The sequence below is a fragment of the Palaemon carinicauda genome, chromosome 7 (genome assembly GCF_036898095.1).
Source record: "Palaemon carinicauda isolate YSFRI2023 chromosome 7, ASM3689809v2, whole genome shotgun sequence".
NCBI classification, from domain to species: Eukaryota; Metazoa; Arthropoda; class Malacostraca; order Decapoda; family Palaemonidae; genus Palaemon; species Palaemon carinicauda.
The window spans coordinates 5,398,233-5,412,658 of NC_090731.1; the positions used below are offsets into that span (position 1 = coordinate 5,398,233).

Genomic DNA, 14,426 nt, shown 5'->3' on the forward strand with positions numbered 1-14,426 from the left:
TCTCCCGTATGCAAATGGAAGTTTTTTTCTTCTGAATGGCATTTCTTAGTTAAAACAATATGCAAAATTTGACTTGAATCCCAATTGAAGTAATGGATATAACTAATTGCAATGTACTTTGCTTGAAATAAGGATCGTAAAATTTGAATATTTATGGAACTGAAAATGATCTGTTAATCTTTAGGTTACAAGTTATTATTATTATTATTATTATTATTATTATTACTAGCCAAGCTACAACCCTAGTTGGAAAAGCAAGATGCTATAAGCCTAAGGGAAAAATAGTCCAGCGAGGAAAGGAAATAAGGAAATGAATAAATTATGAGAACAAATTAGCAATAAATCATACTTAAAACAGAAACAACGTCAAAGCAGATATGTCATATATAAACTATAAAAACACTTATGTCAGCCTGTTCAACGTAAAAAAACATTTGCTGCAACTTTGAACTTTTGAAGTTCTACCGATTCAACTACCCGATTAGGAAGATCATTCCACAACTTGGTCACAGCTGGAATAAAATTTCTAGAATACTGTGTAGTATTGAAGTTTTCATTTGTTCGGGAAGAAGGAAACCATCAAAACGGCTATGCATGCGAAATTACTACTTTGCACTAATGCATTCTTCACAGGATGTAAGCAGCCGGCTGCTTGCGACCTCTTGACTTACAAAACCTACCGGGAAATGGCAAAAGTATTGTTGACCGAATTTCAGTCACCCCCCAAAGGAAATCTCACCGGTTAGGGAGAATGTATCTATGTATCTAAGGGTTGTTACTGGGTCTCAGGGTCAAAGGTCAAGGCTGCCTTAAGCCAGTAGATTGTTATTAGAAATGATTACCTCAGTGTACTGGAGAGCAATCTGGCGAATTCCTCAGTAATTGAGGAAGAATGTAATTCATGTAACCATTGCCGTCTTTTGAGTACTTGGGGGGTTTGAAGGTTCAAAGGCCGCCGATGAATGGCAGAGGCAAGGAACAGTGACATTGGCTTATCAAGGCGAACAATGCCCGAGAGACTGGCCATATATACATTATGATCAGCACCCAAGCCCCCTTTCCACTCAAGCCAGGACCAAGGAGGGCTAGGCAATGACTCCTGATGACTCAGTAGATAGACCTATACATCACACTCAAACCCCAAATGTTTAGCTAAGGATATTGGTGTTGCAGCGACCAAAGAAACTAAGAGTCTTACCGGGACTCGAACCCCATCCTGGCGTTCACCAGTCAGGGACGTTACCACATCGGCCACCACAACCCTCTTGGGTGATGTTGCGGTTTCCTGCAGTCTATTGGGAATAACTGGAAAGTATGTTTTCCATGACCTTGTTCTTGGCGTGATTAGGATTCAAGATTGCCAGAACTTCCTGAATGATATCCGCATTAAGTCGAGAGGTCGAGTAAGCGTCCTGAGACCGATTTCAGGTTATAGCTCATCACGCTGATTAGTTACGTCCGCCAACGAAGTTGGAAGGAGGATATGTTTTACCCCCTGTTTGTGTGTTTCTTTGTGTGTAGTTGTTTGTGAACAGCTTTCTAGCCACAATTTTAATCGGAGAGTAATGAAACTTGCAAGGATTAAAGGCTATGTAAAAAGCTGGAAAGGATTGAATTTTGGAAGGTCAAGGTCATGGTTAAGAAAAATGTCCAATTTTACCCCCTGTTTGTGTGTTTGTTTGTGAACAGCTTTCTGGACACAATTTTCATCAGAGAGTAATGAAACTTGCAGGGATTAACTTTTAAGTAAAAAGCTGGAAATGGTTCAATTTTGGAAGGTCAAGATGAAAGGTCAAGGTCATGGTTAAGAAAAATGTCCAATTTATCCCCGGTTTGTGTGTTTGTTTGTTTGTGAACAGCTTTCTGACCACAATTTTAATCGTAGAGTAATGAAACTTGCAGGGATTAACTGTTATGTAAAAAGCTGGAAAGGATTAAATTTTGGAAGGTCAAGGTGAAAGGTCAAGGTCATGGGCAAGCAAAATGTCCTATTCATGTTATCAGCCATAAGTTTGAACATCGTTGTCAAAGAGACTTTAAACTTGGTTCATATTTGAGTGTATGAAAATTCACGCCAATTAATACATGTTAAGATCGAAAGTCAAGGTAAATAACAAGTAAAAGGTCAAGAAATAAGCTGCAGTGGCGGTGGTCTGCGCTGTACTTAGTGGCACCTCTAGTTTATCTATGTTATTAACAGATAGATAGATAGATAGATAGATAAGTAGATACTGTTACTGTTTTTTAGAATGATATATAGTTATTTTATTCTCATCATTTATTTATTTCCTTATTTCCTTTCCTCAATGGGCTATTTCCCCTGTTGGAGCCCTTGGGCTTATAGCATCTTGCTTCTCCAACTAGGGTTGTAGCTTGGCTAATAATAATAATAATAATAATAATAGATTTCTATTGACCACCAATTCTACATTAGAAATTAAAATAAACCTGTTAACATGAATCTATTCTACATGTCGGGATATTGACATTATTTTATACTTAAGTAGTCCATGAAATTACAGGATTTATAATAGTTCCTTAGCATATATCACAATTAAAATCATTAAACATGTTTCCTAAAAATCACTCGATGACTGATGAGTTTATTTGAAATAATTCCTGGCTTGGGAATTTATCCATTCCCATTATTCCCAAATGGGAATAGGTTAAGAAGTGATCAAGTTAAAACATTTAGAGAGTTTTTCTTATCTTGTCTAACTTATTCTTGAACTTGTTTACCGTGTTACTGTTTACTACATCCGCTGGAAGTCTATTCCACGTATTTGTGAGAGAGAGAGAGAGAGAGAGAGAGAGAGAGAGAGAGAGAGAGAGAGAGAGAGAGAGAGAGATCATCAATTTACATACATAAATGTGAAAACAGAGGCTCAAAAAATGGAAAGATTGGAATACATTAATCTGGTGTTACAAACACAGGAAGCAAGAGAAAAGTAAAGAGATTAACAGCTCCACTTATCCTTCAAATTTCTGCAGAGAGAGAGAGAGAGAGAGAGAGAGAGAGAGAGAGAGAGAGAGAGAGAGAGAGAGAGAGCCTTATTGCCTTATTCTATGTTTGGGTTCCCCCAGGTCGCTCAGTGTGAGGCACCTCGTATATCCACCAGAGAGTTGCTAATGCATCTTCCGGTGTATTTTGCATCTTCCAGTCTTGGATAGTCTGGGATGCATCTTAGGTATTTATCGAGCTTATTCTTAAACACATCTACGCTCACTCCTGATATGTTTCTTAGATGAGCTGGCAGCGCATTAAATAGTCGCTGCATTATCGATGCTGGTGCGTAGTGGATTAATGTCCTGTGTGCCTTCCCTAGTTTTCTTGATATATATATATATATATATATATATATATATATATATATATATATATATATATATATATATATATATATATATATATATATAGAGAGAGAGAGAGAGAGAGAGAGAGAGAGAGAGAGAGAGAGAGAGAGAGAGAGAGAGAGCACGTGTATGCCTCTCTGTAACGAGGAAATGGGGTCATAGTGATGGAGGTAATGAAGGAATAGCTGGATTGGCAGGTCGTGCGTGACCTTGAGGTGCCCGTCTCCGGAGTCGACTTGAAAGTGGATGCACTGGCGGATCCAGGGGGGTGGGGTTGCAACCCTCCCACCCTTCCACCTTTTTTTAAGAAACAAATGAATGGTTGACTGTTAAACTTAGTGTTTTTATAAAAAAGAGTTTTGTTAAACTTCGTTTCTCATGGAAAAACTTTTGACTTAAACTTGGTGTTTTCATGGAAAAAAAGTTTGACTATTAAACTGTATTTTCGTGAAAAAAAGAAAAAAGTTTGACTCAAGTTTTACATTTTCATAAAAAATAAGTTTTGTTAAACTTCGTTTTTAATGGAAACAAAATTTTTTTTACTTAAACTTGGTGTTTTCATGGGAAATAAAGGTTTGACTATTAAACTGTATTTTCGTGGAAAAAATAGTTTGACTTGAACTTTACATTTTCATAAAAAAAAAAGGTTTTGTTAAACTTCGTGTTTAATGAAAAAGAAAGTTTGACTTAAACTTGGTGTTTTCATGAAAAAATCAAGTTTGACTGTTAAACTTTGCATTTTCCTGAGATAAAAAAAGTTTGAGTGTTAATCTTTGAGTTTTTATAAAAAAAAAAAAAAAACTGACTCTTATACTTGGTGTTTTCATGAAAAAAATAAAAAAAAAAGTTTTGCTAACCTTCGTGTTTAATGAAAAAAAAGTTTGACTTAAACTTGGTGTTTTCATGAAAAAAAAATTTGCTGTCTGTTTTCCTCATATTCAAAATTAATATTTCAATTAAGATATATACATTTATATATTTATATATAAATATATATATATATATATATATATATATATATATATATATATATATGTATATATATATATATATATATATATATATATATATATATATATATATATATATATATATATATTTATATATATAAATATATAAATGTATATATCTTAATTTCAATTAAGATATATACATTCATATATTTATATATATAAATATATATATATTATATATATATATATATATATATATATATATATATATATGTATATATATGTATATATATATATATATATATATATATATATATATATATAAATATGTACATATATATATATATATATATATATATATATATATATGTATATATATATATATATATATATATATATATATATATATATATATATATATATATATATATATTAAACATACGCCTCTATCATTAAAGCGAACGCATAATTATAAAAACGAAATCCATAAATCTGTAATAATAATTTTCATTCTCGCCCGCCGTAAAGTTTTCTTTAAAAAAATGGACCGAGTGATATTTACGTTGTTATAAGTCATGTTTTCCTCTGTTTAGAGTCCTTGGTTGGGTATAGCGAACTTAGCGAAGTTTACTTAGGCTGCCTTGCCTTTCTCGATAGCAGTTGGGTTGTTGGTGGTAACCTGTATACAAGATGTCATGAGGTTTCGTAAAGTTGGTAAGTAATTTGCTGTGTTTAGTGGATTTCTTTCTATGTTAATGATACAAATTTTTATGATTGGTATTTATTGGATGTTTCGTGGTTCAAGTTAAAGTACATTACTGTCTCTAGTTGACTTTACATTTTAAAGTTTGATTTTTTTCATTTTTTTGTATTGGTTTTTTAATGTGTTTATGACAGTTACTACTATACACGCTAAATGTATTCAAATTGCCCATGTCTGTATATTGGGTTTAAAAGTTTCTGAATATTTTTCCTTTTTTTTTTTTTATTCATTTTTTTTTTTTTTAAATAACTGTACTCTCTTTTCGAACTTCAAATTACCGTGTCTTTATATTGGGTTTAAAAGTTTCTGAATTTTTTTATTAATTTTTTTTTTATTAATATAATTTGTTTTTATTTATTTTTTTTCTTTAAATAACTTTACTCTCTTCGTATTTCAGGGATGGAAAGTGTGATCCTGTTATTACCTACTGCGTTTCAAGTTTGTATCTGGATGAGATTCTTCGCAATCAAGACCCGGTGTTCCTTGTATTGTTTCTGCGTACGGACTCCCATATCGCCAAATACACTGAAGACTGACTGGTCACAACGCTGGAATCTGGTGCAGTATTTTACAGTCTAAACTTTAAGGTAAGCATTACTCCATTTCCTTTTTTTTAATTCAATTCAAAGCAAGCCAGTCCTCCCCGGTTGGGGGCGGCGCCCCCAATCGTGGGAGGACGTTCCCTATTGCGCACGGTAGACCTTAAAATAAAGGTCTACCGTGCGCAATAGGGAGGCTTGCTTTTATACCCTAGTTTTAAGTTCTGTGAGTATTTTACTTTTTCCGTATTATTATTTAGGTTCTGCAGTTTAAAGCTTTTTTTATCAGAAACTTACTATTTCTGAACTTCATTGCGTTTCATATTGATTGCTACTAGTATTTAAACTACTTATGTTAAGGATAATTATATTTTGTTAATTTTTAATTCAAATTGCTTTCTACTACACTAGTATTTTAACTAGTATTTAAACTGTCTCGCATTTTTAAGATTAATTTTATTAAGTTCAAATCTTTAAATTTTATTTTATTGATACTATTTATTACAGGCTAAAGATATCTAGTAACATATGTAGGGTTACCCAAGCTCTAAAAAGAAACTTCTCTGATAATTTATTTTTTTTCCAGATTTGAGGGCGCGTCATCAGGTTGTCATCAGGTTGAAAGATTTAAGAACAGAGTTCGATAAATCCAGAACTTCAATTTCTACAGAAAGGATTTCATTGAAGACTATTACTGGAAACCCTTCTAAAGAACAATATCTTGGTAAATGTCCACCGCAATATTTCTAAACTCTGGCTTGTACTGAAGGATGTATCAAACTGTAATTCAGAGTTTTCTTGGTAAATTTCCACCGGAATATGTCTGAGCCAGGAATATATCTAAACCCAGATTGTACTGAAATGAATATTTGGCCAGCAATTGAAATTAATATTTGGCAAGCAATTGCTAGATAAGTAAATTTTCTGGTAAGTCGAGACGGTTATGGCGGCGTATTTTGGAAAGATATTAACGCCAGCAACTTTGAAAGATTGTTGAATTTTCTTGCTTAAGTTTTCTTGGTTTCTGGCAGATCAAATTCTCATGTTAGCTACTGAGTGATGTATGCTTATTTTATATCTTCAGTAGATTGAAATCTGCTAGTTTCAAAATTTGAATTATGGTTGTTTGGTGTTTGAACATCTCTTAATAAATGTCAGATTGTCTAATCTCAAATTTCTTTTACTACTTCGTGGTTGTCCTATTTGCTTGAGCTTTAAGGTATTGCAGAGTTATGTTGAAAGTGTAATTGTACATTGTTTTTTTTTTCTTTTTCAAAACTATAGAATTTAAAGCTTGCTTTGGTAATTTTTCTTCAAAACTAGAACATTTTTTCAATGTTACTGAAGTATGATGTAAATGAAATGGCTAATTTTCATTTGAGCTGTTGAAAATGGAATGGTAAATAATTGTTTTAAGGTAGTTTTTCAAAGTTTGATTGGTACTTTCTTGAAAGCTGCTAAAACAGGTTTAAGTCGCTTGGCTTTGTAATAAGGTGAACAGGGTGGTTACCTCTGAATGGTTAGAGAGCAGTTGGCAATCTTATTTTGAATCTAATGGTTTAAAATGGTAATATTTCTTAAACTATACTTTTTAAAAGTAGGCTTATGTAATAAGGGAAACCGCATGGTTACCTAGAAGATGGTTTGAGAACTGGCATATGAAACTAAAAACTAGGTTTATATCTTAATGATTTCAAAAAGTGTTTCGGCTTTAAATGTTTGCTTGGTGCTTCTCGGAAAACTATTTCCTAACTTTAATGAAAAGTTTACTTACGTTTTAGCGGAGCTTTGGTATACCGATAACGGGTACTATAATCTGTATCAGTCATAATTCGGAAGTAATCGGGAAAATGCTTTACTTGGTATGGTACTTTTGAAATATTGAACGGGCATCCTTACTGATGTTGTTTAGAAAGTAATGCATTCTCAGTGTTGGCTAAAACCTATATTTTCGGTCAGTGTTAGAGAGACTGGTTAGACATGTCACTGTTTCTGTAATGAGCATTTAGTCTGGATTATTTTGGTTTTCAAAGACCATCTTCAGGATAAATTTAATGGTGTTAATCTAGGGAATATATATCTCATATAAGCCATATTTTAAGGGAAGGCAAGCGAAGAATTCACCAACATTGGTAGGCTGTAATAAACTAAACTCAAGAGTTGGAAGAGGCAGGCCTACATGGCTGAGGACTAGGAAACAAAGTTAATGATGAATGGATCAGTAGTGATTAAATGCTCAGACGACTGGCGAAATCTAATCTAGGCCCTTGGCGTCAATAGACGTAAGAGATGATAAATGTTAAAACGATACCTAGAGATCTTGGTTTTTCTGCATTCATAAGTATCATAAGTAACCTAATTTTTGTGGGTAATGGGTAAATTTCTAGGTCTTGGTAGGCTTAAGCCCTGTCCACACGTTCGAGGATGCCCGACGGACAAACAGTGATACCAGGCCACAATAGTTAGTGAAAATGAGGGTTCATGACGTCAGAAGCGGTTAAACCACAGACAGGGATCTGGCATCATAGTGTGTTGCCAGATCCCTGCCTTTAGTTTAATCGCCTCTGACGTCAGTAACCCTCATTTTCACTTAACTATTGTGGCCTGGTATCACTGTTTGTCCGTCCGGTAAGCACGATCGTGTGGACAGGGCTTAACTATTTATATACAATTTTTTTTTTCTTTTTACTTATACTTGTTTGACCGCTGGAAGGCTGGGAAATAGAAGAGTGTACAACGGGTTGATGAGCATACCAGCAGTTTCTAAGTTTCACTGTACTTTAATTTTAAACTAAAAATGGAGAATTTTTTTCTAGTATGCTGTGGAAAGTGTAGAGCCAATTTCAAGAGAAACATTCTTCATTTTTGCGCCCCAATGTCTTCATTCCTCCATAGTTTATAAAAAATATATATTAAATAATTGAACTATATGAGAAGCAATGAACAATTAAAATATTTAAATAACAGTAGCAACATAAAAACAGATCTTTCATATATAAACTGTAGAAAGAGACTTGTCAGTCTGTTCAACATAACATTTTATGTGAATATAGACATTTCGTTCGTTGAAATTATAAAGAAAAGCTTCCCATCTTACAAACACATTAAAATATTTTTTTTATCTAGAACGTTAATATCTCCGAATGTTTGTAAGTAGAATGGTTGTAAATCGAACGATTGTAAGTCGAGAGCCATCTGTATTCGGCAATGGATAAAATATGACGATGAATATTTTCACTTCATTGACATTTCCTCTCATGATATTGCTTCCAGGCCCAAGGTCGTGTGGACAGAGGAAGTTATAGCCCAGAACTTGTAGAATGTAGACAACGTTCGTTGTAGAACAAAGTTTCTCTTTGTATTTTAATCTAACTAATGGTTCGCTCCCCTTAAGCGTGATGGAACCGATTGGATTCGGTGGTCTTTCCAGAATTATGAATTCATGGAACCTTGCCTCTTTAAAGGTTTAAAGGCTGCTCATGAATGGCAGGGGCAAGGGACAGTGATATTCCCCTATCAAGAAGGACACTGCCCTAGAGACTGACCACATATAATGGCAGGGGCAAGGGACAGTGGCATTCCCACTATTAAACAGGACAAGGCCATAGAGACTAACCACATGTACATTTAAAAGACGCTCATGAATGGCAGGGGCAAGGGACAGTAACATTCCCCCTATCAAGCAGGACAATGCCCTAGAGACTGGCCACATATACATTTAAAAGCCGCTCATAAATGGCAAAGGCAAGGGACAGTGACATTCCCCCTATCAAGCAGGATAAGGCCCTAGAGACTGACCACATATACATCTAAAGGCCACTCATGAATGACTGGGGAAAAGGACAGTGACATTCCCCCTATCAAGCAGGATAAGGCCCTAGAGACTGACCACATATACATCTAAAGGCCACTCATGAATGACAGGGGAAAAGGACAGTGACATTCGCCCTATCAGGCAGGGAAAGGCCCTAGAGACTGACCACATATACATCTAAAGGCCACTCATGAATGACAGGGGAAAAGGACATTGACATTCCCCCTATCAAGCAGGATAAGGCCCTAGAGACTGACCACATATACATCTAAAGGCCACTCATGAATGACAGGGGAAAAGGACAGTGACATTCCCCCTATCAAGCAGGGTAAGGCCCTAGAGACTGACCACATATACATCTAAAGGCCACTCATGAATGACAGGGGAAAAGGACAGTGACATTCCCCCTATCAAGCAGGGTAAGGCCCTAGAGACTGACCACATATACATCTAAAGGCCACTCATGAATGACAGGGGAAAAGGACAGTGACATTCCCCCTATCAAGCAGGGTAAGGCCCTAGAGACTGACCACATATACATCTAAAGGCCACTCATGAATGACTGGGGAAAAGGACAGTGACATTCCCCCTATCAAGCAGGGTAAGGCCCTAGAGACTGACCACATATACATCTAAAGGCCACTCATGAATGACTGGGGAAAAGGACAGTGACATTCGCCCTATCAAGCAGGGTAAGGCCCTAGAGACTGACCACATATACATCTAAAGGCCACTCATGAATGACAGGGGAAAAGGACAGTGACATTCCCCCTATCAAGCAGGGTAAGGCCCTAGAGACTGACCACATATACATCTAAAGGCCACTCATGAATGACAGGGGAAAAGGACAGTGACATTCCCCCTATCAAGCAGGGTAAGGCCCTAGAGACTGACCACATATACATCTAAAGGCCACTCATGAATGACAGGGGAAAAGGACAGTGACATTCCCCCTATCAAGCAGGGTAAGGCCCTAGAGACTGACCACATATACATCTAAAGGCCACTCATGAATGACAGGGGAAAAGGACAGTGACATTCCCCTTATCAAGCAGGATAAGGCCCTAAAGACTGACCACATATACATCTAAAGGCCACTCATGAATGACAGGGGAAAAGGACAGTGACATTCCCCCTATCAAGCAGGGTAAGGCCCTAGAGACTGACCACATATACATCTAAAGGCCACTCATGAATGACAGGGGAAAAGGACAGTGACATTCCCCCTATCAAGCAGGGTAAGGCCCTAGAGACTGACCACATATACATCTAAAGGCCACTCATGAATGACAGGGGAAAAGGACAGTGACATTCCCCCTATCAAGCAGGGTAAGGCCCTAAAGACTGACCACATATACATCTAAAGGCCACTCATGAATGACAGGGGAAAAGGACAGTGACATTCCCCCTATCAAGCAGGATAAGGCCCTAAAGACTGACCACATATACATCTAAAGGCCACTCATGAATGACAGGGGAAAAGGACAGTGACATTTGCCCTATCAAGCAGGATAAGGCCCTAGAGACTGACCACATATACATCTAAAGGCCACTCATGAATGAAAGGGGAAAAGGACAGTGACATTCACCCTATCAAGCAGGGTAAGGCCCTAGAGACTGACCACATATACATCTAAAGGCCACTCATGAATGACAGGGGAAAAGGACAGTGACATTCACCCTATCAAGCAGGGTAAGGCCCTAGAGACTGACCACATATACATCTAAAGGCCACTCATGAATGACTGGGGAAAAGGACAGTGACATTCACCCTATCAAGCAGGGTAAGGCCCTAGAGACTGACCACATATACATCTAAAGGCCACTCATGAATGACTGGGGAAAAGGACAGTGACATTCGCCCTATCAAGCAGGGTAAGGCCCTAGAGACTGACCACATATACATCTAAAGGCCACTCATGAATGACTGGGGAAAAGGACAGTGACATTCGCCCTATCAAGCAGAATAAGGCCCTAGAGACTGACCACATATACATCTAAAGGCCACTCATGAATGACAGGGGAAAAGAACAGTGACATTCGCCCTATCAAGCAGAATAAGGCCCTAGAGACTGACCACATATACATCTAAAGGCCACTCATGAATGACAGGGGAAAAGAACAGTGACATTCCCCCTATCAAGCAGAATAAGGCCCTAGAGACTGACCACATATACATCTAAAGGCCACTCATGAATGACTGGGGAAAAGGACAGTGACATTCGCCCTATCAAGCAGGGTAAGGCCCTAGAGACTGACCACATATACATCTAAAGGCCACTCATGAATGACAGGGGAAAAGGACAGTGACATTCCCCCTATCAAGCAGGGTAAGGCCCTAGAGACTGACCACATATACATCTAAAGGCCACTCATGAATGACAGGGGAAAAGGACAGTGACATTCCCCCTATCAAGCAGGGTAAGGCCCTAGAGACTGACCACATATACATCTAAAGGCCACTCATGAATGACAGGGGAAAAGGACAGTGACATTCCCCCTATCAAGCAGGGTAAGGCCCTAGAGACTGACCACATATACATCTAAAGGCCACTCATGAATGACAGGGGAAAAGGACAGTGACATTTGCCCTATCAAGCAGGATAAGGCCCTAGAGACTGACCACATATACATCTAAAGGCCACTCATGAATGACTGGGGAAAAGGACAGTGACATTCACCCTATCAAGCAGGGTAAGGCCCTAGAGACTGACCACATATACATCTAAAGGCCACTCATGAATGACTGGGGAAAAGGACAGTGACATTCACCCTATCAAGCAGGGTAAGGCCCTAGAGACTGACCACATATACATCTAAAGGCCACTCATGAATGACAGGGGAAAAGGACAGTGACATTCACCCTATCAAGCAGGGTAAGGCCCTAGAGACTGACCACATATACATCTAAAGGCCACTCATGAATGACTGGGGAAAAGGACAGTGACATTCGCCCTATCAAGCAGGGTAAGGCCCTAGAGACTGACCACATATACATCTAAAGGCCACTCATGAATGACTGGGGAAAAGGACAGTGACATTCGCCCTATCAAGCAGAATAAGGCCCTAGAGACTGACCACATATACATCTAAAGGCCACTCATGAATGACAGGGGAAAAGGACAGTGACATTCGCCCTATCAAGCAGAATAAGGCCCTAGAGACTGACCACATATACATCTAAAGGCCACTCATGAATGACAGGGGAAAAGGACAGTGACATTCGCCCTATCAAGCAGGGTAAGGCCCTAGAGACTGACCACATATACATCTAAAGGCCACTCATGAATGACTGGGGAAAAGGACAGTGACATTCGCCCTATCAAGCAGGGTAAGGCCCTAGAGACTGACCACATATACATCTAAAGGCCACTCATGAATGACTGGGGAAAAGGACAGTGACATTCGCCCTATCAAGCAGGGTAAGGCCCTAGAGACTGACCACATATACATCTAAAGGCCACTCATGAATGACAGGGGAAAAGGACAGTGACATTCGCCCTATCAAGCAGGGTAAGGCCCTAGAGACTGACCACATATACATCTAAAGGCCACTCATGAATGACTGGGGAAAAGGACAGTGACATTCGCCCTATCAAGCAGGACAATGACCTAGAGACTGACCATATTACTTATGATCAGTGCCCAAGCCCCCTCTCCGCCCAAGTTAGGACCAAGGAGGGCCAGGAAATGGCTGCTTATATTAGATTTTTCCAATTGTAAATCTGTAGATCACATAAATAACTAAGGGGGCACTCAGTAGGGCGCAGACCTCCGCTGCGGCAGCTTATTTCTCGACCTTTAGCTTGACCTTGACCTTTGACTTTAACATATATGAACTGGTGTGTATTTTCATACTCTCAAATATGAACCAAGTTTGAAGTCTGTGACAACTATGTCCAAACATATGGCTGATCACGTGAGTTGGACATTCTACTTGACTTTGACCTTAACCTTTGACCTTGACCTTTCAAAATTTATTAATTTCCAGCTTTTTACATAACAGATATTCTCTGCAAGTTTTTTTTATTCTACGATTAGAATTATGACTAGGACGCTGCTCTGAAACAAACAAACATACAAACAGGGGTGAAAACATAACCTCCTTCCAACTTCATTGGTAGAGGTAATAACAATATCTTAGATACAATTATGAAGGGGATAACGATCAAATAACCATATTTGATCCAGGTCAAAGAAAATAAGTAACAAGATGGTGAGCTACACAGAAATATTTAATAGACCTAATTTATTAAATTATGGATTGATATAGTAGGACACACGATCGTATGAATATAATTCCAAAGATTGACACGAAGTCTTCATTGGATTCCTAAGGCATATTGTGCTACTAAAGACAATAATATAGTCAATTCTTTTTAGTGAGGCAGATTTGCACCGACACGCAAGGGTGCCCTTTTAGCTCGTAAAAGTTTCCTGATCGCTGATTGGTTGGACAAGATCATTCTAACCAATCAGCGATCAGGAAACTTTTTCCGAGCTGAAAGGGCATCGCTGTGAGTCATTGAGAATGCGCCTCATTGAGAAAAATTGAGTATAGATCAGCTTATATTATAACTATTTTCATCCAACTCCAAGAGAGTATTCTAGCTTTTATCTGAACAAGCCTGGATTTAAGTGCGTGTAATTTTCTTTTATTCGTTGATTCCTCTTATGTACTAAATTTATTTGAACGTTCTACAGTTCGTTTCTCTGGATGTTGATGATTAGCATACTGTTTCTGATGTCATATTCCCCCAAGACTTATGAATATATATGTATGTATATATATATATATATATATATATATATATATATATATATATATATATATATATATATATATATATATAATATATATATATATATATGTTTATATATATATATATATATATGTGTGTGTGTGTGTATCTATATATATTATATATTATATATATGAATATATATAATATATACATATATATGTAATATATATATATATATATATATATATATATATATAT

The 14,426-nt window shown here is 37.2% G+C and overlaps 1 long non-coding RNA gene across 2 annotated transcripts in view; it reads left to right on the forward strand.

Annotated features, from left to right (window-relative positions):
- Nucleotides 1-4,898: 4,898 nt before the first annotated feature.
- LOC137643454 (uncharacterized) overlaps nt 4,899-14,426 on the forward strand; it is a 434,806-nt gene continuing 425,278 nt past the window's right edge. The window contains exons 1-3 of one of the 2 annotated variants that reach the window (XR_011044943.1): nt 4,899-5,021; nt 5,468-5,657; nt 6,196-6,536. This is a non-coding gene — a long non-coding RNA (uncharacterized lncRNA). Of the gene's footprint in view, nt 5,022-5,467; nt 5,658-6,195; nt 6,778-14,426 lie in introns of those variants that run through there. The other variant, XR_011044942.1, reaches the window with a different exon arrangement.